The sequence below is a fragment of the Poeciliopsis prolifica genome, unplaced genomic scaffold, assembly GCF_027474105.1.
Source record: "Poeciliopsis prolifica strain line A6 unplaced genomic scaffold, Auburn_PproV2 SCAFFOLD001, whole genome shotgun sequence".
Lineage (NCBI taxonomy): Eukaryota > Metazoa > Chordata > Actinopteri > Cyprinodontiformes > Poeciliidae > Poeciliopsis > Poeciliopsis prolifica.
In genome coordinates, this window is record NW_026562376.1 from 19,769,054 (window position 1) to 19,795,891 (window position 26,838).

The 26,838-nt window shown below is 38.7% G+C and overlaps 1 protein-coding gene across 18 annotated transcripts in view; it reads right to left on the minus strand.

Moving 5' to 3' along the window:
* Window positions 1–26,838, minus strand: part of LOC129366125 (neuronal cell adhesion molecule-like) — an 87,957-nt gene that overhangs the window by 49,326 nt on the left and 11,793 nt on the right. For 17 of the 18 annotated variants that reach the window (XM_055040223.1, XM_055040550.1, XM_055040305.1 and 14 more), the window contains one exon: window positions 2,017–2,096. The gene's annotated coding sequence lies outside the window, so the exon portion shown is untranslated. Of the gene's footprint in view, window positions 1–2,016; window positions 2,097–6,883; window positions 7,010–26,838 lie in introns of those variants that run through there. The other variant, XM_055039907.1, reaches the window with a different exon arrangement.

The window sequence follows — 26,838 nt, forward strand, 5'->3', positions numbered from 1 at the left end:
CGGCACAGAGCTCTGCTGTGCAGCGCTTCCCGCCTGACGCAGTGTGCTGCGAGGCTGACGAGGGATCCCTCCTTCACAGCCTGCTGGACGGTGGACACACATCACTCCATGTCACCTCAGTGAAAGAGCATCAGATCAACTCCCTGCTGGACCATAGACACACTTTCAGAGCAGCACAATGAAGGGGGGGGGAAGCCAAAGGTCATGAAGGTTGAAACCAGTTCTCTGTGACATCTTAAGCTTCAGGGAAAATGTTTTCATTATGTCATGGAAAGCCACAAACTCTGATATATTTTATTGGGATTTTTATGCTAAAGACCACAACAAAGTAGCCAATAATTATAAAGTCGGAAAAAAATTTTTACATTTTTTAAAAAGTTTTTTTTTTCAGGCCTCCTGAGTCAAAACTTGTAGGATTACAAATTGCAATCCTACAAGTTGCAGTTGTAGAATTGCACAAAATGTGAATTGGATTTAGATCTGGACTTTGACTTGGCCATTCCAACACATTAACTCTGCGTGTTTGGACTTGTAGCACCACTCTCCAGTCTTTTGCAGCCTCCATCCAGCTTCATAATAACGCTCCCCAGCTTTCCTTGCCCAAAACTGTCACCCTATGTTTCACAACAGGAATGGTATGTCCAGCTTTGGTCCTGGATAAGAGTTCAAATACAGCTTAGTGAGATGTTCAAAGCTTGATGTACAACTCTGTAACCACCTGCTCTAAATGTCCCTACAGCTTTAAACTCTGGCACTTTGCAAAATGTTTCCTTGGTTATAATGATGTTGCTTGTTTGCTTATGTCATGTACCAAACCTGTGGCATCTTTCCAGAACAGATGTATTTGCACTGAGCTCAACTTCTATACAGGTTGACTTTCTCCAATAAATAGGTGACGTCTGAGCAGATGGTTCTATTAAAATGTAATAATGAGGTGTAATTTAAAGATGGCTGACATCTGAACACCCCTCTCCTCAGATTATCATTTGTAAAACAGATTAATTTAGGGCTACACAATAAGTGCAATAGAGAAACAGATCCACATTTTCCTCTACCTGCTTCCAACGCTCTGCAATAGCATCATTGGATCTATAATGTTCATCCATTTCATCCACTGAAATGGATGAATATTTCATTAAATTTTTGCAAAGAATTATTGCATTTCAAACAGTCCATTGTGATATTAATTTTGCGTGCACTAAGTCAGTGATAATGCATTTGCTATGCATTTTTCTCTCCTAACTTAAATGTGTTTTTTGTTCCACTTCCTTGTCACAGACTACTTTGCATTGGTTGTTAACGTAAAACTGCAATGTTATAGGTTGAAGTTTGTGGCTGTTATGTGACAAAAAATAAGAAAATGTTTTAAATTTATAAAAACCTTTTCCACATCTGAGAGTGCAGAGCCTTTCCCACCTCCGCACACTCCACTGTGAGTCATTATGTTGCTAATAGCAGAGGGACAAGGCAAAGTTCAGGCTTTTAGAGATATCTTAAGATTTCTAGGTACTAATGCCCACTATATCAGCAGTGGGCTAGTGATGACAGGGTTTGTTACACTGAGAACCAAAATGCAACACACAATCCAACCATTGTGATTTCATGCCAATTCTCACTGCCAAAACTCTCTGCCAGCAGACAAATGGCAGTCAAGAAAGCAGTGACCTTTGCCTCAAAGCTAGGTGAAAAAAAGCAGGCATCTCAGCAGACTTTTAAAAGAGAATAAGAAAGGTTGAATAGATGTTTGACGACTCATAAGCTCCACAGAAAAGTGTTGGTATTAATATCTTTTCCAGGCTTTCAGCATCACAGATGAAGACACTGAGTCTGGGGAAAGCTTCACAGTGTCACAGCCGAGTGACATCTGTGTGTTTACATCCTGCGGGACTAGAGGTGGCTTTGAGGAGAGCGTTTGATGTTTAAAAAGGATGGCGGTTCATACAGTTTTAGAAAATGATAATATCAGAGAAGATACAGAAAAAAATAAAAGAGTGAAAAAAAATGTTTTCAGCTTACCAGAGGAACCCAAATACCCTCGCTCCGCTTCCTCTCTGGGTGGACGTCTGCTTCTTCCTCCTATGGGGTTTTTCTTCAGTCTGGTAAATTCAAGAGAATAAGAAATTTCACTTTAACTCACAACCTCCAGATTTTTTTCTATTATCAGGACTTCAAAGCAGCCAGAAAGGAAAATCCAACCTCCTTTAAAAGATTTCTCAGTAGGAAGTTTTGTACATCTATTTCTTTATACAATGGGCTTACTTCTCTCTATTTGGTTTTTTTACAATCTGCAAGAAAAATCCCTTTCACATTGGAAATCTTTTCAGCCCTTTGTCACATCAAGGGCTGAAATCTTCCATCATCAAAGGCTGTGCCTTTTTTAAAGAACTCATGTAAACTGCAGTGGGTGTGTTGGGTCTTTAGAAATGTGCTTAAAACACACCCGACTGTGAAAAGATTTGTAGGTGAAAAGAAAGTAAACACCCAAGCAGTGTAAACCTGTGTGATTTTGGACTCTCAGACACAAACAGTGTGTAGTCCAAGCTGACAAAGGCCCACAGCTGGCAGACATCTCTTACTCCCGTTGTTCTCTTGTATCACTGATCTCTTCTTTCTTCCAGCTATTTGTCATTCTTCACTGCAATCTTGAACCAATCTTTTTTTTCTCTTAAACTCTTGTTTTCAATTCGAAACACCGCTCCTGTCTTAATTTTCCCCGTCTCCCCTCCTAACTCCTTCTGCCCCAGTGCTACCAGCCCTCCATAGCAATCCTCTTCTCTCACTTGATGCCATCTTTTTCATTTCCTCACCTGCGTCTCGTCACTTTCGCTGCTTTGAGGTTAGGGCTACATGCAGGGACATGAGTGTGTTCAGAGAGTGGAGTGCACTTTTAAGATCGCTGTGAAGATATGGAGGCATGTCTAAAATCAAGTCAATTATTTAATTATTTTTCCCTTTACACACCTATTTATGTAATTTTATGAAAAGTTATTTTGTGCAAGAAATAAGAGATTCTTCAATGATGACAATTTGGAATTGACATAATTATTTACTATAAGTTTTAAGTGCTTTGCAAAAGTATACATACATATAATATGTAATTCACCATTTCTCAATACAACCACATACCTTCACATATTCTACTTATTGTTTATTTGATCTATTTTATGCAATAGATCAAATAAAAGGCAGCACACACTTTGACTGTAGAGCAAAAAAAAAAACCTACATGCTTTTAAGTTTTTTTGCTAATAAAACTGAAAAATGTGAAACTGAATAGATCATTCAATAGCTTCAACATATTTTGAGATAAAACAGCTTCTAGTTCTTGTTCTGCTTGAAGATGAATCCGTCTCCAGTTTTTTACAACCTTTAGAAGGTTTTCTGCTAGAGTTGTCTCGTATCTAACTCCATCCATCTTTCCATTTGTTCTGACCAGCTTTGCTGATGAAGAATAAAAGTCCATAGTGGTGGAGACTATAGCAGTCAATTTTGCTCTCATGTTTGTTTTTGACTTTGAAGTGGATTTATGGCTTTCTTCTAGGAGTTGAAGAGATGCAGTGGATTTTATTTAGCCATATAAAGTGATGTGGGGTCCAAGTACAAGGTTATTTGTGGAATAAAGTTAAAACAAAAAAAAATATATTTAACTTTGACTTGGTGAATCTTATAAAACTCCAAAACACCACACTGCTGTGGTGAAGTTATTTTTGGTTGACAAAAAGTTCAAACTTTCAGTGGTGTATGAATACTTTTGGAAAGCACTGCAAATGTCGAGCCAGTTATCAAAAGACTTGTAAGCACGGAGTTATAAAAAGCATTGCATCATCTCTTTGATCTCCTTCTGTCACTTCTCGCCCACATTGTCATGCTTTTATCTGTCCCCTCCATTCGCTTCATTCCAGCTTTCTGCACAGTCGGCTGTGGGAGATTTGTCTTGACCTATCAGACACCATAGCAAACAAAATAAACTACAAGAGCAGTTCATAAAATACAGTTTCTGTCAAAACAATCTGAAGAAAATTTTTATTGTGTTGCTATTTGTTATGCCCAATCCTCTAGCATCTTTTCCTTACAGTATTTCATGGTGAAAGAGATTGACTGGCAAAATGATTGAAGAACCCAATCCAATTTAATTCTGGAAAAAAAAAACCTTATCGACTTCAGTCTGCCGCTCAAAATAAGAGTCTGGGGGCCCAACAGAGAGAGAACCAGCGGTTCCACATGGTTTAATACAAACACTGGTTTCTGTGCTGTCACACAGGTGCTATTATCAGCTGCAGGTTTGCAGGTTTCCTTTGCTTCAGTTCGCTGCGCGTCCAAAACTTATCAGGAGATCTTTTTTTTCCATTTTCCATTCCCATAACCTTCCATTATTTATTTCAACCAACTGTGCAATTCCCTGACTTCAAGAGCTTAGGTGTAGTTAATACATTTATGCTTAGAAAAAGACAGGAAAAAAACAACAAATATAAAAGGATGTTCTCATAGACTTGGATTTAAGAAGTTTCTGACCCAGATTTAAAAACACTGACATAGAAGCTTTTCTCCTCAAATATCCCCTTTTATTATTGCTGACACCATTGCTGACTTCGCAGCAGTAGAAGTACACACCCACACCGAGGTGTTCTTGTACCGAACCTAATTGATCATCCGTTCTTCTCCTATTGATTTGTTGGATCGTTGTGAAAGGCTTACTGCTGCTGAAGCCTCTAAATAAGACACAGCAATGAAATGACCTTTCTACATCCTGTTGGAGCGATCCAAATCCTGATCCCATCAAAAGCAGCCTCGCCCCACGACGTCGGATCTGCCGTCCCACTGCCCCACCTCTGCCCTCGGACCCCACAGAGCCGGGCAGAGTTCAGTCCAGATCTGCTGCCATGGAGATAAGACGACAGCGATGTGGTAGTGGGACTGAAAATAGCCGGACCGTGTGCTGACAGTGGCTAGACTACAAAACACCTCGCAGTAAGAGACACAGTATTCCTCAATACCTCTCAGATCGCGCTCATGCCGTGAGTAATGCCAGAATTAACAGGCTTTTTAGGAGGCTGAGAGTAAAGCATCTCAGGCCAGTTAATAGAAAGAGCAACACAAACTGATTGGATGAAAGATGCCTTTCGTCTTTCATCTGACAACTTTGTTTTGGTCTCATTTTCGATATTTTGATGTCGCTTCAACAATCCCAAAATCACAACTAGATCAGATTGGTAATCCATTTGTGAAATTTGGGATTTGTTTGGGATACGTAGCTAAATTAAGCTTAAAGATGTCACATCGTGCCCTGATCTAAAGAAAATAAAGAACAGATTAGAAACAAAAAAAATCTTTGAATGATATTAAAATTTGTTTGCTGTTCTGAAACATTATAACAGTGATAAAAAAAATAAATAAAAACAACTTTAGAGTTTAACACTTAATATTCAAAATTTGTGGATTTTTTTGTACTTATTCAAGGAAAATCTTACAATCCCATTTTTTTGTAACACATGTCTGATTTATTTGAAAAAAAAATATGCGGTGGGAGAAGCAGAAATACGTAGGTGCAACGGTACTGGACTTGCTTTGCAAAACAGCCAATCAAGGAGCGCCATTTATCTTCCTTGGCGCTGATTGGCTGTATCCCCAGGAGCGGCGATAAAGATTGTGAACAGTTTCCATTGCGTATGGATGCATATTTGGTATTTAACTGTTATAATCAGCAGTTTTAAGCGTTCTTAGAGGGAGGCCTGTATTTAAAAACTTTAGTTATTCACAGGTGTCTGTGTTCCCTAGCCCTGTTAAATATAAAAGCACTTAATTACTTCATTGCAAATTGTTCAAACCTTCATTCTGAAGAGTTTTTTATTTTTTGCCTTATCTTCAGGTGAAGATACCATAGTTTCTACGTACAACAGAGATGGTTCTTTATCCCTTCAGACTCTCCATTGTAGCTGGAGGACAGTATGGTCACTGATCATCACTTAGATGAAAACTTTAAAATCAGCACTTTTTAAAATCCCTGTAGACCTGATACTGGTAGCCACTCAATATTTAATGTCAACAAGTGTTTCAGTCATGACTCACTGCAGATGACGCCATGTGCTTTGTTCTGTAATGATGCTTGCTTCATTGGCGATTTTCAAGTCAAAATCAAAAACTTTTACATACTCAAACTGGACAGACAGACGGATGGATCTAACTTCTCCTTACAAACCATAGTATTTTTTTATTCCTATTCTTGCTCAGATCTAGAAAACACTTAAATCAAGTTCTACACATTTATCTTTCAAAGCTGTGCTCTTTGTGTGTGTGTTTATGTGTATAAGTCAAATGAGTGAAGGAGGTTCAACACCAGCCATATGAGCAGACTGTGTGTTTAAATTTAGTCTTGACTAATGAGAGGCAGTGTGGACACAGAAGAAGCATCATTAAAGCCAAAAATGAGTGAAATAATTAGAATGAGAACGCTCTTTCTTCCACAGCGAGGACTTCAGAAGAGCCGACGTCTAGAGACACAGAAGGTTCTGCTTGGCATTAGATGTATAGAATAATCAGAATGAGAATAAAGACGGCTCATTATTGCCTTCTGTTTTAATCTAGAAATTATCTAGAAAATCAACTACGACAAAGCTTTCTGCCTCAAAGTTCAGTCTTAAATTTTACAAGTTTAATCTATAATAAACATAAAACATCTTTAAATTAGACCCTGATAGAACCTTTTTAATATAAACGTATGGACATTTTTCTTCTAAACCAGTAAGTATCAACTCACCATCGTACGACTTTATGCAAGAAGAAAGTGCTTTTGTATGCCACCTGCAGATCCTTCGGAGCATCAACACTTTTACTTTTTACATAACAGCGACTGCTTGACCTTTGAGTAACAAACAGGAAACCTCACCTTTATGTCTGTATATATCAGTTGGGTCAGATCCTGTCAGCTTGTGCGTTTGCTGCATGAGAGGGAAGTTCGTTGCTCATAATCCCAGCCGCTGTGTATTCCTCGACGTATCTGCTGTGACTGAGTGACAGTAGAGAGAGGAGCTGTTTCCCCTCACACAATCAGCCTCCACTAACACACCCACCAGCCCTTCTCCTCCCCCTGCTCCTACGAAACCCACCCTCCCCTCTCACGCTGGGATTAAAACAACCTTTTGTCTATCCACAATACAGGTTAAACATTTCCTGCTACCGAATGAATCAGCTACCCGAATCCTCGAAGTTACCAGGTTGGGTTTGGAGGCATGTTTGTGCGTGTTTTTTTTTTTTTAAAGAAAGTTATTTGTTTTGCATCAGAGACAAACATCAAGGAGAACAAGGGGAAGACAGAGCGTATCATTGGGCCATATGAATTTGGCAGAAGATTAAAGCCAGCCTGACACTTTAATTTCATGTTAAGTCAAACGCCGCATAGAGCAAAAAGGAAAACAACTGTCATCTGTGCTGATTGTGCTCGAGTCAATGGAGCCTCCTCAAAGTTCAATAGAGGGTGGCGGTGGAGGAGAAATGGAGCAGCAACTTAAATTAAAAAAGAGAAAGAAAAAGCCTTGAGGCACATCCTAAAGACTTCCTTTCCCATACAGTTAGACACCACAGAAAGTGCTCACCTACACCCGACAGATGTCCCCATGCAATCTAATCTAGTTGACTCTGTGAGGGGAAGCTTATTTATTGCCAACTCCTCACCAGCATTATTGTGGCCCATTTTAAAAGAATGGATGTGAAAAGTCTTTTGACGTCCGTTAGCTATGGTTGCAGAGGGCAACAATGGTTTGAGAGAATAGCTTTTCTCTGCACCCAGCCTTAAATAACACTGCTCGCAAGACAAAAGCAAAGAAAATGTAACATTATCTGCATCAAAGAGCAATGTCCATCCCATTGAACAGTCACTTAGAGCCCTTTGTCCAAAAAGCCTTTGCACCACATCTTTAGACCCGTTTTAACTGCATTCAACACTTTTACTCCTCACATGTAACTAAAGAGTTTTAAGGCAATTTTGATCTTTACTTCCCACTATAATCCTGCATTAAGTTTACAATTTAAGTAATAACTTAAAACCTAGAAGAAGAAAAACGCAATGACAGGAAACTGAGCTAAACATGGAACTAATAAGTCTCGCCTCTGGTTGGTTTAACACTTGGAAGAGTTTAAACGAGCCACAAAAAGAGAAAAGAAAGAGGAAATCCTATAGAATAAAATACGTTTTGTGTTGCTGCTGAATTTTTAAAAAGTCTATGTAACTCAATAAATCATGTTACGAAACCCTTACCAAGTTGTTGCTCTAGCAAATAGCTGGATCCACAGGATTTGGATCAATGGGGAAGGTATTTACATACATATCTGGTCAAATTAAGGTGTTCCTGTCAGTTAAACTTAATAAAAGCTTTTATATTTTTATTGTTCTAGTTACAAAATACTAGAACAATAACAGAGCATTATTTTAGATAAACCTTTCACCATTTTTAAACACTTCATAAAACACCCAAAACCTCTGACTTTGTCCTTAAGCAACCTTAAGCACTATCCTTTAGGTCTATTTGGACAACCAATATGTGCTCAAAATTTAGATTCCTAATTGATGTTGCTTTATTTTCATAATGCTCTGCACCACGATCTGGTTGATGCAATTGTATTTTTGTACACCAGTCTCTCTTGCAGTAAAACAAATTGAAATTTAACAATGGGTTTTATGGCCAACGACTTAAATTTTAATTTCACATGATTACAATTATAATAAGTGTGATCTAGCTCTCTATGTTTCTGTGAAGCGATGGTTTCTTCCTGCTGAGTGACTTTTCTATCCATGATGGCTTAGGATTCATTTCACCGTGGATATTAATACTGTTCAGTTCTAACATCTTCTCTGGCTGGCCTTAAATTTTGTTCCTTCCAAAACATTTTTCACACTAAGTAATGATGTGCACCGTCATAATGCAAGACAGAGAACATAGCATCATTATTTTTCTTTTAATATAAAGGGATCCTATTATTGAACACATCTCGTAAAAATTCTAAAGACTTACAAACAATTTTCCATTTGATCCTGCTTTCATTTTTAAGCTAATGATTAAAAAGTGACAACTTTTCTACATTTGTAAAGATCAGAATTGAATAACATGCTGCTACAAAGATACTGTATTAATAATTGGTTCATTCTAAGGTAAGTCCAAAAAGAGAAAAATGTGTGAGTATGACAACTTACGATTAAAAAAAGAACAAGTTACAGAGTGCTAAAAGTTTTCTTCCATTATTAGCATAATTTTTATATATTTTTCCGCTTCTGAACAGATGCAGTGATCTTGAGGTGCATCTGCAATGATCATTGCAGGGTCCGGATTTAAAACCTGACATTTTAAAAAACCAAGATGTACAAATGTGATTTGAATCTCACGAGGCGCTTATTGTTGCACTGCACACATTTCACTTCCACCTACTTGCAGCCTGCACACTGTCAGAACCTCCCAGATGCTGCGGTTTTACTTTTAATTTCCTAATGAACCGCTTGTAGCCTTTTATATGTAAACAACTCAGCATGTAAACATTTCTCGGCTCTGACATCGCCACGTGAAATGCCATCAATTTAGAAAATGTAAATAAAGGCATTCATAGGAACAGGCACTTTTCACAGATGATGGATAGTACCAAAGTGCATGGATTATTGTATGGAACGGGAGAAAGAGCCATATTTCTCAGAGCGAGGGGCGTGATTGACCAAGTCTAATGGGCATTATTTCTGCACACTGACTCTGTAGAGCGGAGACACTGGGCGATCCCCGCCGGCCCATTGCTCCTTTAGACAACACACTGAGATAGGAGCGCAGCCCTTCTTGCTCTTTGCCATGACACCAATAGATTAACAATATTTCAATGGCTACTTTTACCGGAGCAAAGTTTGTGCTGCAGTAAAACTATGCAGTCCTAACCAAAGTGTGTTTGTGCGTACGTGTACGTGGGTGTCCATAGTGAGGGCTTCTTTTGAATGTCCTTGTCAGAAATGTGAATGGGGAAGAAATATGATTGGCTCGGGGGTGAGAACAACGGTCCGAGTTCACAAGGCTATCAAGGCGGGGCAGAGGGACACTTGTAAGCTACTTCACTCCTCTCAGCATCAGAATGAGAAGAGAAGCATGGGTGATTTGGTTCTCTAATGTTTGCTCCTACTAGTAATCCTCAACAGTTGTCGGTTTGAACCCATCATACAATAAGGTGCTCTGTTGTGTTTTCAGGCCATGTCGAGGAGACAAATGTTTAGATGCTCTCCTGCATGAACTGATAAAGCATGACAATGACATGATGGGAACAGAAAGCACTGTCCTCAGGCAATTGCTTTTCATTGACCTCATCCATGTCTCTATCAATTTACATCCTGTTAACTCTAGATTAACAAGTAACAAAATAAAGAGAAGGAAGGGACTGGGGTTGCTGAGGTGACTGGTAATTTATTAAAGGAGCAATATGTCCATGTCTGGACATGGACATATTGCTCCTGAAAGTTTGCATACACTCATCGTGGCCATGATAATCAGAATTATTCTGAACTTCTGGAACTGTTTTGTTTATTTTTTCAGGAAATTATTAACAAATTCAATGTTTGTTTTTGCTATGAATATGTCTCTGGCATAACTCTTGTCTGGACATTTGACTATTCCTAAGTTTATTAAAATTGGTTGCTTTCCCGACAGGTAGCCAGATTTTAAACATAATAATGGAAACTTTCTGCAGGGTTGAGAAATTCCACATCTAATGTTGAATGATTATCCTGAGACGATGAAGAATTTGAAAGAAGTCGGACGTTAAAAGAGCAAGATGTTATTGCCATGCTTAACATTTGCTGTGATGTTCTTAAGTTTTAAAGCTTCACCTTGACTTTTTGAATATTTTGTTTCATTGCTGGCAAACAGCTCAATTGTTGTTTAGCTTGAGAGTCGAATATTTCTCCAGAAGTGTTATTCAGATTGGATATTTCAACAGGACGATGATCTCAAAGACACATCAAATCTAGTTATGGAAGAACTACATTAGCCAAATTAGGCCTGAACCAACTTTACCCATGCCCTGATCACATTCCTATTAAAAATTTATGAAATATGATTAAAAGTTCAGTCCTTGCCAGGAAACCTACAAGTGTGGTCAAATGTCCAACCAGACTTAAGCCAGCATCTTGTTGATGCCTATTGCACATATCTGACTTCTCAGCAGCTTACACATTAAACTAAATATGAGTAGAGCAGTTCATGTATAAGCCTGTTTGTGTAATTATAAATCCATGTGGTTTGAATAAAATCCACAACACATTCATACTTGTGCACCCAGTTTGTGGTTTAGCTCTAATTTGGAAGAAAAATCTGCTTAAATGTAATAATGCTAATTCAATGCAAACATCTGACCAATTCTCCAGCTAAAAGAAATAGAAAAAATATATATACATTTTGTTTTAAGCCGGCCAATCATGCAACCAGAACCGAAAACAAAGTGGTCGGGTTAGTTAGAGAATTTACATGAATTACACGAAGACCCCCAGCGAGACGGCCGTGACCTCTTCCCAGCTATTTGAAACTGAACAACACCCTGGTCCCGCCCATCGACACGCACACACCCCGACACAGTGACACACTGTTGGTGGAGAGCGGCGCTACTGGTTTCCATGGCTCCATGAGACTCACTGACAGGACTGAAGTGTTAACACGGAGGAACACAAGACAGACGGAGAGGGAGAGGGTGCCATAGAGAGAGCAGTAAAAAAAACAAGGCAAGTGTGGTGTAGAAGAGATTTACCTCATGCAGTCAACAGACCATCCCCGAGGTTAAGGACCGGTGGATATCGTATTTCTTTTTTGACTTAAAGAGCCTCACAGACAAAATCCAAAACACACACAACACTTCAAGCAGCAGGAAGTCAGAGCACCAGCAAGCACTTCTTTTAATCTTCTACCTATTTACACCTTGCAAAGTCTTTATAATGTGAAAATATATCACAGAAAATTGGTTTGTTTTAAAACTGGGTTGTCCATCTGCAGGTTTTATACGAGCTATGTCATCAATGGTGAACTATTGAGTTCAGGAAATATGCCAACCCTAAAATTCAGCGCAAAATAAATCAGATGATTACAGGGATTTCTAAAAACCAAACATACAAGTACAAAAACAACCTAGGAAGATTAGGTTTTAGTAAGCTTCTGCTTACTAAAAACAGCCTTGAAACCCTTTTATACTCCCAAATATATTTGGTTACACCAAATTACTTCTGTAATCCTAAACTGAAAAAAATATAGTCATTATAATAGAGAAAAATTATACTGTTTATCATGTATTTCTTTTTTTCTTTGATCAACTTAAAAGCATAATTTCAACTCCATAAAAATCTCTTCCAAAATTGTCCAGTGCAAAAAAATGTGTAGGTGAAAACAAATGAGACAACAATCAAGCGACTTAATAATAAATACACATGAATCATAATCTGCATTTTCTTTAAAATAATTCTGAAAAATATCCAATATTTCCATCTAAAGGTCACTGAGATGTCCTTTCAAATTGTTGAAGAAAAAAAAAATTCATCTCAATCTTTCAAACAGTTGAGATCAAGATAAGGGATTGTAAAAGCCTTTTTTCTAAAGACTACAACCGGCAGAATGTTTTACCATTAGAAGACAACATAAAGAAACATGACTGTAAAGTTGAAACTACTTCTTTGAACCAAAATCTGCTGGGTATATAAATAATTTTGAGCTGGGTAGCTATAATCTTTTCAGCCTTTCTGTTATCTCCTCAAATCTGTTAAAAAAATTATATGTGGACATGTTGTACAATATATTCTTTTTAGTAACCATCTCACATATTTACTATCTCTGATTTTGTCTAATTGCACCTCACTGATGATGGAAATAGCTAACTTTAAATGTTCTTTATTCAGCAACGGCATTCAGATTGAAAAGTGATTTCAATGCATGGTGAATTCTCTGATCAGAGGCTATTTACATGAATATCTGCTGATTGACAAGCTCATTTCAACCAGTCTATCTTCTTTTATGTATGTATTTCTGTTCTTAATTTGATTCCAGGTGTTTTTTTATCAACATCTTTATCACTGCAAATACTTTTTCTAAATAGGCAATCACAATGTTATTATGACCGGCAATTATGCTGGTTTATAGATTTAATTCCGGAAACCTTTTCTTTATGGGTTTTATACTCTATTCTTATTTTATTTGCTCCACAACCTCCCTGAGGACATTCAGATATTATGTCGATATTTCCAGAGTGAGTCTTCCCATCCGAGACAACCTCACTAAATGGTTTTGTTCTCCATGACTTGTCTAATCATAAAGCCAAGAGACTTTAAAGTACTATTATTTCACTTTTTATGCGTCTGTTTATGAAAGTCCAGCTCCTCTCACGTAGTGCTAACTAACCAGCGACTCTGGCTGGCCTGCCAGAAGATGCCAAAACATACACAGCAATATGGCAGCCATTCATGTGCTAATGAAGCAGGAGAGGAAGCACTGCAGCCTGCTTTGACACAGAGTCTGGAAGGGGCTCGCGTCCAACTGCAGAGCACACCAGCTGACGACACGAGGGGAGGTGGAAGATTTCCAGGAGCACTCCGGGGTAAGAGGAGGGAGAGCTCTGCTGAGCAGGTTTCTCTTATATGGCCCATACTGTCACCCATAAGAAGATCATCTCCGGCCCAGTGAGCATCAAGCGTCTGCGGGTGACAACAAACACACACTGTCTTCCACGCACTCATTCTCTGTATGTGAATGTGCTCTGATCCCTATGTCCATATGCATCCACAGACGGTGTAGGCATGTGTGCGCCGCCTATGCCTCCCCACCAGGACCAATTTCCATCCGCCGTCTGTGTGAGAGAGCAAGATCGATGCTGCACGGGGCGCGCCATCCAGGCTGTTCATTACTGCTGGAAACGCTATGGCCATCAGCAAAAACAACCCGGCCTGCTGATGCATAACACACCAGCTAGAGCTCCGCGGGTGAATGGTCGTTTTACTCTACACAGCTCTTCAGCATCAAGCCTTTACTTCACAAGCAGCGGCAGGAAGAGCAGAACTGGCTGCAGAAGTATTGTTTTAAATTTAAATTTCATTAGTTTCATTAGCCTAACCCAACAACAGCTGAGGCAGCTGGGTGTCACCAGCAGCTGTCTTTGATGTGCATGTTTGTGGCAGCAGGAGGGCAATGAGATATTTCTTCTTCCATACTTTCTCTCATCTTCATCCTCACCCATGCTGGGAGGCTGACTACCAAACCACCTGTCTCCTCAAACCAGCCTCTACAGAACAAGCGAGCAGGTCACCATGCAGCTCCCACGCTGTCATGTAACATCCACAAACCCTGACATTTTTATTACTAGTTTCAATTATGGTCTTAAGAGGTAGGTCAACACAAATTAGCTTGTAATTATGTTTCTGTTTCTCACCTGCTTTGTGTTTCCAGCAAATTTCCTGCTTGAAGGTATGAAGCTCAGAAAGTTTGCTCACACAGTGGATCCACTTGATGTACAATTGATGTAAAAGTAGATGGAAGTCATGTTTGAGAGAGCAACATCTCACTCAAATGTCACTTTTCATAAGGGAGAGGTTTAAGGTGAGGCTAATTTCAAACATGTTTATTTGATGCAAACATGTTTGATGCACAATAGAATGAAAGGCTCATAAAAGCCTTTTTATTCTATTATATGGGATGTTAAGAATTTCTAACACCAAAGCGACATTAAAGGAGAAAAGTTAAATCAATATTTATCTTAGGACATACGTGCATCTCTTACATTGAGTGCATAGGCCTTCTGACTTCATATTGCATCGGCTGCCTCCAGTGAATGGACACAGAAAGTTAACCACAAGATGCTTTCTAAACTCTGGCTAAAAGCTTTGAATAAGCACACACCTGTTCAAATAAAAAGAAAAACAGATGGCAAAGAAAGGGCTAAATAAAAAAATCTAACTATCTGCCTTGAAGCAAATACTTGGACAGTATTTTGATGAGCACAAAGCAGGAATAAGCAAATTCTTAGTCAGTCCAAAAAACTCAGTGATCCTTTGCTTCCTGCCCTTTCTTTCAAAAGAAAATCCACACTGTGCTTAATAACTCAATAGAAATACAAAAGAGACAAAAAGAAAATACCTTCTGCGCGCTCTGTTAATACACATATTGCTAAAAATAAACAAATCTGATCCAAGCTGCAGATGGCGGGCTGTGAGTGACAGTATGTTACGATGCTCTGCAGCAAAGGAGAGAGCATGAATCAGCCTGTTTGAGGCAGACTTATGCATGAACACGCAGACACACGCACACTTCATGTAGCGGCAGGTGAGGAGTATAAATGCAGGGAGGCTGATTGATCAGAAATATAGAGAGTAGAAAAAAGCAAATGAACGTTAAAAGGACAGTGAAGGTATTGACAAGATGTATGTGATGGCATGCATATCTAAGGAAGGACATTTATTTGGGAAGCTGTATGTCTGTCTATCATAAGGTCACGATACATAAATATCTTGCTGTTTTTGAGTATGTCTGTATGTTTACAGTGAAATGAATGAGTCACAAACAAATAAAGTAAACACTGAATTAAAATCACCTCTAAAATAGCTTGTCTTTATTTAATTTTGCAGAGTTCCTTGTAAACGACTCATCTGTTCAAATAGTTTCATCTCTGTTAAAGGTGGACAAGCATTTTCAAGAACCTCCTAGGAAAAATGATCAAAATCTTTTAGATGAAAGGCCTAGCCTGCTGGACACTGGAAAGCAGGCAGGTAAACCAGCAGAGACCAGAGAAAGTTTCCAACAGCCTGCAGCTAGTGTTAAAATTCAATCTAACGTTATCACACCCATATTAGTGGGTCAGCTGCTGTTTTTCACAAGCAGGTATTGCGAGATCAGCGGTTTTCATTGTAACTGTTTTATTACTTGCTTAATGTCATTCCTCATTTAGGAAGTATGGCAAACCTCACATGTATCAGCAGAATATTATCTTCAATTTATGCTGTCGGGGATTACCATCAAATAATGACCACATCATCACACATCAAACTGCTAACAGACCATAAAACAATGATGGATAATCAAAATATTTATTTATTACTTATTGGCTCTTACTAGTGATTAGCAGGTCAAAATTAAATATATTTATATATATATAAGGTAAATATAAATACAATGTGTTTTAACAGACTTTGGAATCAAAAAGACCTCTATAAAACAATCTGGAGAACAATTTCATTTTAAAGTCACTATTTTATTTTACATTTGTTTTTTTAATAAGTGAAATTATACAATATAAATGGTATTGCAAAAAGAAAACAGAAATTGGAGAAATCAATGAACATCTAACATCAGTCTTGACCAACAAAATCAGGGCATCTAATAATTGCACCAGAGCAAAACACTAAAACAAAAACACATTGTTAGGTAAAATAGGAGATTGTGATCTCTAAAAGGACCACAGTAAATATTTGTCTCTTGAGTTTACTCAGTGTTTGCTTCCCTCAGTGGAGGAAGACCACACAGTTCTTCCTCCCTCCTGGCATTCCTGTCTCCTCCCTTTCTTCATCACCTATTTCTCCTTTGCCCCTCATCTCTCCTTTCCTTCAAGGAGCCCCTGCTCCATGGTGCAGGTGACAGCTCAGACACAATGAGATGGTATCACTGGTCAAACCCGAGCAGCTTGTCTGCGTGCTGCACAACAGCAGACGGCTGCAGTCTGACTCAGGCACGCTGCTTAGTTAGTCAGACAAAGAGTAGAAAGGGTAAGAAAGAAGAAGGGAAGAAGGAGGTGGGAGGAGGAGAGAACACCAACATGCACCACAGTCAGACTGACGGAAAAAGGAAAGGTGAAGGATGTACTATGGCCATTATGTCTGTAAGGAAGGTATTCAGAGATAGTTGGTATGGCTGTGCGTGTGTGGGTTGGACTGCAAACTGGACTTCCTTATAATTACACTATTGCTCCCTCTTTTTCTTCCTCCTCCACTGTGTGACATGCAGACACACACACAACAAACAGTACATGCCACACCTGCCATGAGGAAGATTAGATTTACACAGCATCAATAATTCACCCTCCCTGAACGCAGAAAACACACAGAGAGTCTGGGTTTCTCCAGAATGGCCAAGAAACTGCAGAACCCCATAATGATGCTGAAATAAGCAGAAAGTCCTTTCATTGACCGATCACTGGTCAAACTAAGCGAACAAACTAGTTTAAGCTGTGCAAACACAAACAAGAAGAAGGCTTCTGGCAGTTTTCTATTTTTAGAAACACCTGACTTAAAAAAAAATAAATAAAAAAAACATTTCTTGGCATCCAATTCCCAAACCTCTCACTGCTCACTGGGAACACTGACGAAAGCAGGCTTTTATCTCAACAACTGCGTTGTGTATGAGCCAAAATTTTCACCGTCCTTCGTGTAGCAGCCAAATGCAGGATGCAAATGTGCTTCTGGTGTTGTTTTAAGCTGTTGTTTTGTTATTCTCCACAGTCAGTTAATAATTATTCCTCAGATGGGTGATTTATTGCGGCCAGATGCCATTACTAAGGAATCCATCATGCTTGTGTTTTCTGACTTTAAGCTGTGCAAAAGTATTGTTTTTAATATTGTTTTGCTAGTTTTAGCCCCAAACAGATTTTAGAGGTTCAGCGAAATGCATCGAAGTAAAATATTCACAATCACTAATAAATGTTACCTCTTCACTCTTTTGAGACTGATGAGGCTTTAATAGGAGGATTACAGCTTGAAGTAAATAGTGACAGTATGTTTCAAATGGATGTAATGTATTTCTAAAACAGATTGAGAATAAATACAGACTCAGCCACTGGAATGTTGATCTGTGGTTGAATAACAATGTAATGATATGCCGAGTATTTTTAACTCCATGTTAAAGTTGTGAATAAAGCAGGCAGAGTGCCATTTATAACCAATCTGGGATTTTTCTTTTTTTCACAGAGAGAATAAATATTCATAAAAGATATTTATGGCTGTGCTAAATCTTCTGAAGAAACACGGGAAACTCACAGGTTCACTGCAAGGTCAGACTTTGTGATTGTCAGAGAAATTGCAAAAAATACCCTGGAGACAGCACCTAGATATGAGGTATCGGTTAGTGTGTTGGATTTTTTTCAAGCAGCCATGGTTTATTTAAGACAAAATTGCCTGAACATATTTCATTTCACTAGCTGGAAAAGGCAGAACAGCTCAGACTTTTAAAGTTGCATTTGAAAAACTATTTTGGTGGGGAAAAAAACCCTCATACAAGCAGGTGGAGGGTTTGTGATGTCTTCTTGTTTACATCTTGAACATCTTACATCTTTACAGTTAAATTACTCAAATACCTATTGTTGCAACCAAATTGTGGTAAACTATCTCTGTACAGCAGATGGGCTACAGCAGCAGATGACCTGTTCCTAGCAAATTCAGCTGTGAACAGGAAACTAGAATCAAATGATAGTGTCTGAATTTAGGGTGAAAAAGAACAAAATCATCCTGCCTTGTGATTCAAACTGATTGTGATAAGTGTTTTTTTTTTTGTTCCAAACTCTTAGTAGCTGATCTTGGTTTAATATTTACATCATATTTGGTGTAGGTTGCAAACCATGTCCATCTCTTTATAATCCCAGTATACCCACTGCACATTAACAATGGAGCAAATGGAACAACTGGAGCCCCGTTTTAGCTTTGATTCAAAAGATAAATCCTGTGACCTGAATAATTAACTTTATAAAGTTTTGGTTACTTTGGTTTAAAAAAAAAACAAACAACCTAACCATAGATGTGAGATTTAATTGCTCCATTTTAGACCCACCTCCCTTCATTTCTGAGAGTTCAGTTCTCCTCACCCATAGGAATATTATTTGGAAGCAAAAGTAGCATAATCACAAAATGCAGTCAGTCAGTTATTTTTGAGAGGAGGTAAATGGATGTAAATCAACTTATTATGTGTGCTGCATCTCATTCCCTCACCATTAGTATATGGTCTTTATATAATACCAGATGGTTTGTTGCAAAGAACCATCTGGAAGCAGCTCAGCATAAAACCCTTTCTGAAAAAGGTTACCGTTCTCTCAAAGATACGTGACGGGAAAAAAAAAGAGTAAGGCATCTGTCTAACTTAGTAAGGATTAATCAAATCAATGAAATAAGCAGAACAGAATAGAAATGGTGCATGTGGCGACAGAGCGGTTCATAATTTATCATCATAGCAAATTCAAGCCCAAAGCTACCAGAAAGGAAGATGTTGTTTGAATATTTTGAAGCCTGCAGGGTTCAAAATATTCAGTCTCATAAGAGATTAGATTTGCAAAGTAAGCTAAGCTGACCACATAGTGAGAGCAATGCATTTAACCAAGCAAGATCCTTTAATGTGAAACTACCTGAGCAAGTATTTCAGGATGTAGTACTTGTAAACACTTAACAGCGAATCAAATAGCGCCATTTATTAGAATGCACCTTTAATGGATTCAAATGCCCTGTATATGTTCAGCCTCTGGTGTTATAAGGTATACAGTCAAAAGCTTATGTATTGATCAAAGGACTCCATTAGCCTTTTGATCTGTGTTTTTATTGGAGACATGTTAAGAATCTTGCTTTAAGATGTTTTGAGAAGACAAATCTTTGCACTGGCAGCAGGTCAACTCTTAACAATTGCACTTAAAGTGGATACTCGCTTTCAACTGCCTAAACATGCAAGCGTAAACAAGAATGTAAGTTTATAGGATACAATCAAGAAACCCTGGCACAAACAAAGTAGAGCTTTGTCCAATCTTTTAAAAAACTTGAGTTCGGTATCTTCTTGGAACGAGTCATTTCTTCACTTGGATGCCAAGCACAGAAGGGGGGCTGGAATTTTAAGGAGAGTAACAATTGGGCTTTTCTTTCGTCAGAACTGCATAATTATTGAGGTTAATTCAACTCGGGGCTTGTGCACTATTGTCTTTGAATATAGCTGCCACCGCTTAAATGAATAAATTAGTGACAAAACAAAGCAAACAGACAAGCTGTGCCTCAATGCACAATGTCAGAGAGACTGCCTCCAAGGATAAGAAGAAGTTTTGGGGGGTGGGACCCTTTAGTTTGATTTTCTGGAGACGACAGAAAATTTACAGGCATTTGGGCCTGGGTTCTTCTCACTGATGTGATTTCTTTGGTATCTTTGAAACATGCACAGGCACTTACAACATAGAGAAGTTTCAGGCAGCCTGTCTGCTGCATATGGGATGCAATATTTTTGAAGGTAAATGAATGAACACACTTTCAAATGGTGAGAGAGGTGTGCTTGAATCTACATTGGTTGTCCATTAAGTGTTAACTAGAAAGCAAAAGAGAAAGACAGAAAAATAAATCTTAGCTGTTGGATTTTTCTTTTCGTTTTGTTGGCTTTCAGTGACTAAATTCAAAGTTAAATATAAAAATTGCTGAATTTTGTTTATTCAAAAGTCAACTGGATGTCTTGGGACTGAACGTGTCAAAGTCGAAACCCCCACTAGAAGCTACTTGAAGCTGTTTATAATAATGGTGCTTTGAGCTAAAGATCAGTCACCACCTTCAGTCACTGGCATGCTGCCACAGAGCCCTCGACTCTCCCCTGGCCCATATAGATAAAATAATGCCCCATATGCTCTACTTTTGTTCCCGCCAATGCCAATAATGTGAGCAAATGACACTACAAAGCCTGTTGCTCTCTCACAAACCAATGCAGGAAAGCAATTCTTCAAACCTATAGGGACAAAGAGTAGCACTGGCAGTTCATGTTTTTTGAACCAGTGTTTCACAGAAAATCTGGCCGACCCACAATGAGGTACGTTCCTTTCATAAAACTAAAACCTTTTCCTTTAGTCTTGTAAAACCAACTGAGCTTCTGTAAACTCACCTACAGGTCATCTGCCTTAAACCAGCAATGTTAGATGAATATGCTGTTTGACCAGAGCCGGATTCATCCTGGGTGAAGGCAGCATCTTCTTTATAAATTTCAAGTGAAGTCCTTTATAGCTAACATCTATTGTTTATTACAGGATTGGAGGAAGATAAAGGAATGAAATGAAGGTAGAGAAGTAAAACCATGCAATAACTCTATCAACAGAAGAAAAGTGGACCGGGATTTTTCTTTGCCTATTCCACTACCTTCACTCCACACCTTCCTTCTCTTTCATTTTCACTTTCTTTTCACCTTCATCAAAAAGTCTCTTTATCTCTTCCCAAACGGACTCTCTCCGAGCCATATCTATGAAACCCACCGTCCGTGTGAATACGAAGGTAGCACAGCTGCACAGCCAGAACGATGCTGCACTTTCTGAACCTCAAAGCTTGCTTATATATATTTGAACTCCAAACAGCAGTAATAAATAAATGAGCTCAGCTTCCTGTTCACTCAACTGTAACCACTGCTGAAATTAAATTGGTTCAGTCAACAGTGTCATCTCTAGGTTTACATCATTATTTTCTACAGTGATATTTGTCTTCTGAGGTGGGAATTGTTTTTATCTAAAAATGTCCGACTGGGCTTCTATGTGCGTGTGTGTTCGAGCATTGGTGTATGTTTGTCAGGCACTTGACAAGACTGATGACCGTTCGACAGCCACAGAGAGCTCTTGTCAGGGAGGATTATCCCTCTGAGTGGTGCTGAGGGGCCAAAGACAGCTTGGGTTCAGGAGAGGGCCTGAGTGGTCTGTATCTTCAGGATCTCCTTCTCATATCTAATCTGAGAGGACAGTGAGGAGTGGCTGACCAGCACTTCTGTCTGGCTGGGTACATCTGACCTTTCAAAGTCCTTCTTGAGTGTTTAGAACAACAAAAACTTTAGCTGAAATATTCTGGAATATTTCAGATTGAGGCTCCCAAACTGAGAAAACTGCATATATGCCAATCTTCTGCGATTTAGTTGGAATTTGGTCTCATTTGACCAGAGCACCTTCTTCTACATACTCGCACTGACCCCTTTCTTGTCTTTTTTTTTTCCACAATAGCTTTTTCCTTACTGCTGTTCCAAAAAAGTTAGCGATGTGGAGGCGCGACAAATAAATATTATTTCCTCAGATTCTCCCACCTCAGCTGGGGATCTCTGCAGCTCCTCCAGAGTAACTATAGCACTCTTGACTGTCATTACACTTATGCCATGCTGGTTAAAATTTCAGAAGATGGGTTGAGGAGTACTTTTTGAGCTTCTCAGAGCTTGTTGTATAATTTATCCCTGCTTTAAGCCTGTCTACATTCATGCACTTTGGTCTTCATGCTGCTATATGTTCACTAATGTGACAAACATCTCAGGTCTTAGCAGACGAAAAAAATTAAGAACATGTAACTTTTATTTTTCACTTCATACCATGGTGACATGACGTTGAAGGCTATAACAGCAAAACAAGAAACAGTTTGAAAGATTAAGAGTTTATCTTGCAAGGCAACATAAAGTAGAAATCCTACTTTTTTTTATAAAGGTATGCAAGGAATTAAACTACAAATTTCCCCCGCTACAGGTGCAGCTGCTGACAAGCTCATCTGGAGTCACAATAATCACTGTATTCAGAAAGTATGAAAAGTCCCAGCAACAGAAGAATGACCTGGATCAACACTTTCTTCTGCGTTTCCTCTCTTCATGCAGAGATCACAATGCCAGTTAAAGCTGTCTGCTTCTTTTCCTTCCACTGTGTCCTCGTTATTGAGTGGCAAGTTAAATAGCCCCACAGAGTGGCAGGCATCCTGATCCCGGTGTGCCTTTCACATGGTAAACAGTTTCAAATGGGCCCGGTATTGTGCGGCTATAATACAGCATCTGCTTTATGGCATGGAAAAAATGCATTGTCACCAAGTGGCATTGAAAGAGCCATTCAGAGGCTGCCAGGGCCTCACCAAAACGCTATGGCTTTGACAGTGACACAGGCTGGTGGGTGGTGGTCGAGCGGTCTGCATTCTGGTTGGAAGCCGCTGCTGCAGAGCAATCGGCCAGGCCAAAAAAATAAAATGTAGGTGCAGACGACTCCAGAGACAGATGATCTTTGTAGTCTGGCGTGTTTGAGAAGGCTGCACAATGCAAGCTGGTCAATACCCTGCATAACTTCAGTGAAGCTAAAACCCTCTCCAATGAATACATCCGTTCTCGGTGCAGCAGCATAGCGGGTCAGAGTGCTGCAGTGAGCACTGGACCTTGGCCAGACTGGAATGAGACACTATGCAGCCAGAGACAGAAGATGCCCCTTATCCCTTAACTCTCCATTAAACATTTAGAGCGCCACTCCTGCATTCTTCTTCACTGAAAGCTGCTGCTTCTGCTTTTGGTGAAAAAAGAAAACTTATTCGGATCACAGAAATATAATGACTGGTCATTTCTACCAACATTATGCCAACATAAGTCATACAGAATAATGCACATTTGTGTTGAGTAGTTACAAACTTTTTCTTTCCTTGAGAAAAATATAAGGTGACTGAAGCAGAAAATAAAGAAACAGGACAACACCACAACTGAAGCTATTTAAATCTGACCTCAGGGAATAAGATGTTATCTTGAGTTATATTTAATCCACACTGCAAACGAATTGGAGAAGGAAGAGACAAATAATAAGCTATGATTACACTTGAGCAAGTGAGTTTTTTGTTCTGAAATGTTGTAAGAGTTCATATAAGTTCAGATCTAAATATCTATCATGATTTTTGTGACACTATTGTGACAATGATAAAAGTGATGATATGAACAATTTTTTTCTCCTATTTAAATGGTAACTACATGGCTGTGACTGCATAACACAGCAATCATAACCCCACAAACACACCCATTAGTATTATGCTTATCTAGGACATTGCATGTAACAAAGTGTGATTTTAATCACTAAACAGGACACGCTAACTGCATTTAATCATAAATTGATACTTTCATTGAACCAACAATGACTCAATATAACAACCTCAACAATACAGACAGTTTTGTGGGATATGAAACATCATTAGCTGGAATTTATTGTGACAACAATTAATCAAAATTCTTAGAAGCGTTTAGGAATCTACAGAACAGCAGGTTAGGGTCAAGAAAATAGCAGGAAATGTCTGTGCAGATCCCTGTACACAAATTGCTGGACAAAAATTGTTTCCAGAGACAGTTTCATCTACCAAAAAAAAAAAAACTGTCATGGCTTGCTTATGAAAGGTGTGGCTTCTTCACTAATAACGTTATTTCAAACAAACTTTTCTCAACAAGTTGACACAAACCTGGGAATGATGTCACAGCTGACTTAGGAGTGCTCTGCTTGCAAGGAAAAATGGGGGATTGCTATTTGTTTTGATGGCCATCAGACATCAAAAATTTTGAGCTCATCACAACAGATAAAAACATGAAAATATGGGGCTTAATATTAGATGGGCGCCGTGTGTCCTGTGGTGTGTTTTCCCTGCTTCTCCTGTACCTGCCACTATATCAGCAAAGCCTGTGACAGCAGAGGTAGAGGTGTTCACTTCAAGGGTCATCAAATACAGTGTGACACTTTGCTGTTTGGAATACACAAAACAAGGCTTCTCACAGCCACCGATAACAAATAATAATGCTATGACACACTTTTATGACACTATGGAGTGCAGGTGAAAAAAAATGGAAGCAATTCTCGATAAGTGGACGCCTAGATAAGTGTAGTCCCAGTGCTACAAAAAAGAGAGACAGCCTCACAAATTTGTTTCATTAATATTTTATTATCATACGAAGCTTTCAGGAGTGTTGTTAGGTCAGATCGTTGCCTCTGTTGTGTTGCAACTGACTGCGAGTGTTGTAAACATCTTAAGAGGGTTGGAATAATTATTCTAATTTTTTTTATTTGTTAAATCGGTAAAGTTTGTTGTGAATGTTCTTTCAAATGTTTGAATCCACACGGTGTAAATCCAGAGAGTACTTGAATTTAACTGGCAAAAACACAGCACAGATAATAATCCTCATATCCTTGGAAAAAGCCTGCTGGGTCCTCAGTTTTTTCTTTGAACTTAACTTTTTATGTGAGAGCTTGAAGTTTAATTGGAATCTCACTCTTATATTTGCAAGATATATGTAGCTGATATATGACATATTATAATATCACATTTTCTTTGAATACACCTGCAAGAGTAAATTTCACACATTCTGAGCTGTCTTCCGTAATTCTCCAAGTTCGTAACTTGGAGATTTAAAATGTAAAAGTAAAAATACATCTCAACAAAGCTCAACATTTCACCAATATGTTGTAAATTTTTTCAAACCTTCTAATAGGTTTACATATTATTTTAAGTCTGTTTTAACAGCACAACAATGTGAAATCATATTCAAGGCATGGTCTTCATTTAGTTATATAACTTTCTGCCTTTATCAATAATCACTGGCTTTGCCTTTATACTTCCCACACACTGATGTAACTTACAAATCCATCAAATAAAATGTAAGGGATTTATGAGTATGTGCAGCCTTTTAAAGTCATGCTACAGCTTCTCAATTGAATTTATGTCCAAACTTACAAAATCCTAATTTTCATTTCACCATTTATCTCTCATAACCTTGTCAGGCTCCTGCCTCACATTCTGCTTTACCCTCAGAAAACACAGACATGCGAAGGTTGTTGTAGTTCAGCAGAGGCTAAGTGGTGAATAAAGGAGGTTAACTGTGCAGTTGTCCAATGTTATGTAAAATAGCCACTTTTTTACCAGCTTACCATGTCTGATGGTGGAAAAGAGGAGGTGTGTCAGTCAGACTGAAGCTCTGTGACGAGCTGTCCTGGATCCATTTTCTATTGCCACCTACTGCATTATGCTTCCACAGAGCACAATATGTGTCGCTCGAAGGCGTCATAGAAAAGATGGACCTCAGTCCCAGAGATAATTTAGTGTTTTTAAAGGTTTTAATCAAAAAGCTTCTTGTCATTCTTCAAATAAGTCATTTGGGACGTACTCTTAAACCAGGACTGTCAAGGACACCACATCATGCTATGGTTCGCCTCAAAATCCACATACAAAATCCAATTTCAGCTGAGTCACAGCTTAGATAAACAGCCCTAGTTGAACAAACTCAGTGGCTTCTGTTCTGCAGCCAAATCGTCAGCTTGTGCTTTGGCTGCATTTTCATGCTAGGCGGGGGGAAACAGCTTGCAAATAATAAAATCCCCTGAGAAAGGAAGCAGACATGACAAACCCTTGCAACTTCTTAACTTTTGTAGTGAAACAGAAGAGAGGAGAATTGCTTGGGTATTGATAGTACAATCCCATAAGCTTTCCCACATAGGCAGGGACACAATGGAGACAAAAGTACCGGGGGGAGAAGACTTCTCCTCAGGCCCCCAACAGGTACATTGTTTAAAGGACTGAAAGGAGACATATGTACTTGAGGTATATCCGGCTGATCACTCACCAAATGCTGACGTCTTTCTTTACAGAAGATGCAACTAGCAACATTTTGTGGCAATTTTCAAACTGACTTTGTCCTACATGACATTATAAAAATATATTAGATCACCTTTCAAAATATATATTTTTAAACATTAGCCATACTTTAATACATCGTCATCAATCGTTTTATTTGGAGGAGAGGGAATATCCTGCAGTTGCTGTAAAACAGGGTTTTTAGTGATATTTTAAAAGAAAGATAAAATTATTAGTGATGATAGCGTCTTACATTAGAGGTGAGCGTTTAGATAAAAAGCTGAAAGAGCTTTTTATGGGATTACTTGGTGTGTTTCTTTTCCCAACTTTTCCACACCCAGTGCCTGCTTCCATTCAGCAAACACCCAATCAATAATGTAATCTTGGTTTTGCTGTTTTTATGGACAACGAAGAGACAAAGACCACAGTAAACATGCACTTTCATTCAATGGGCAAAAAAATTGAGTCAAAAGAAAATGCTTGCCAAGAAGAAGCTG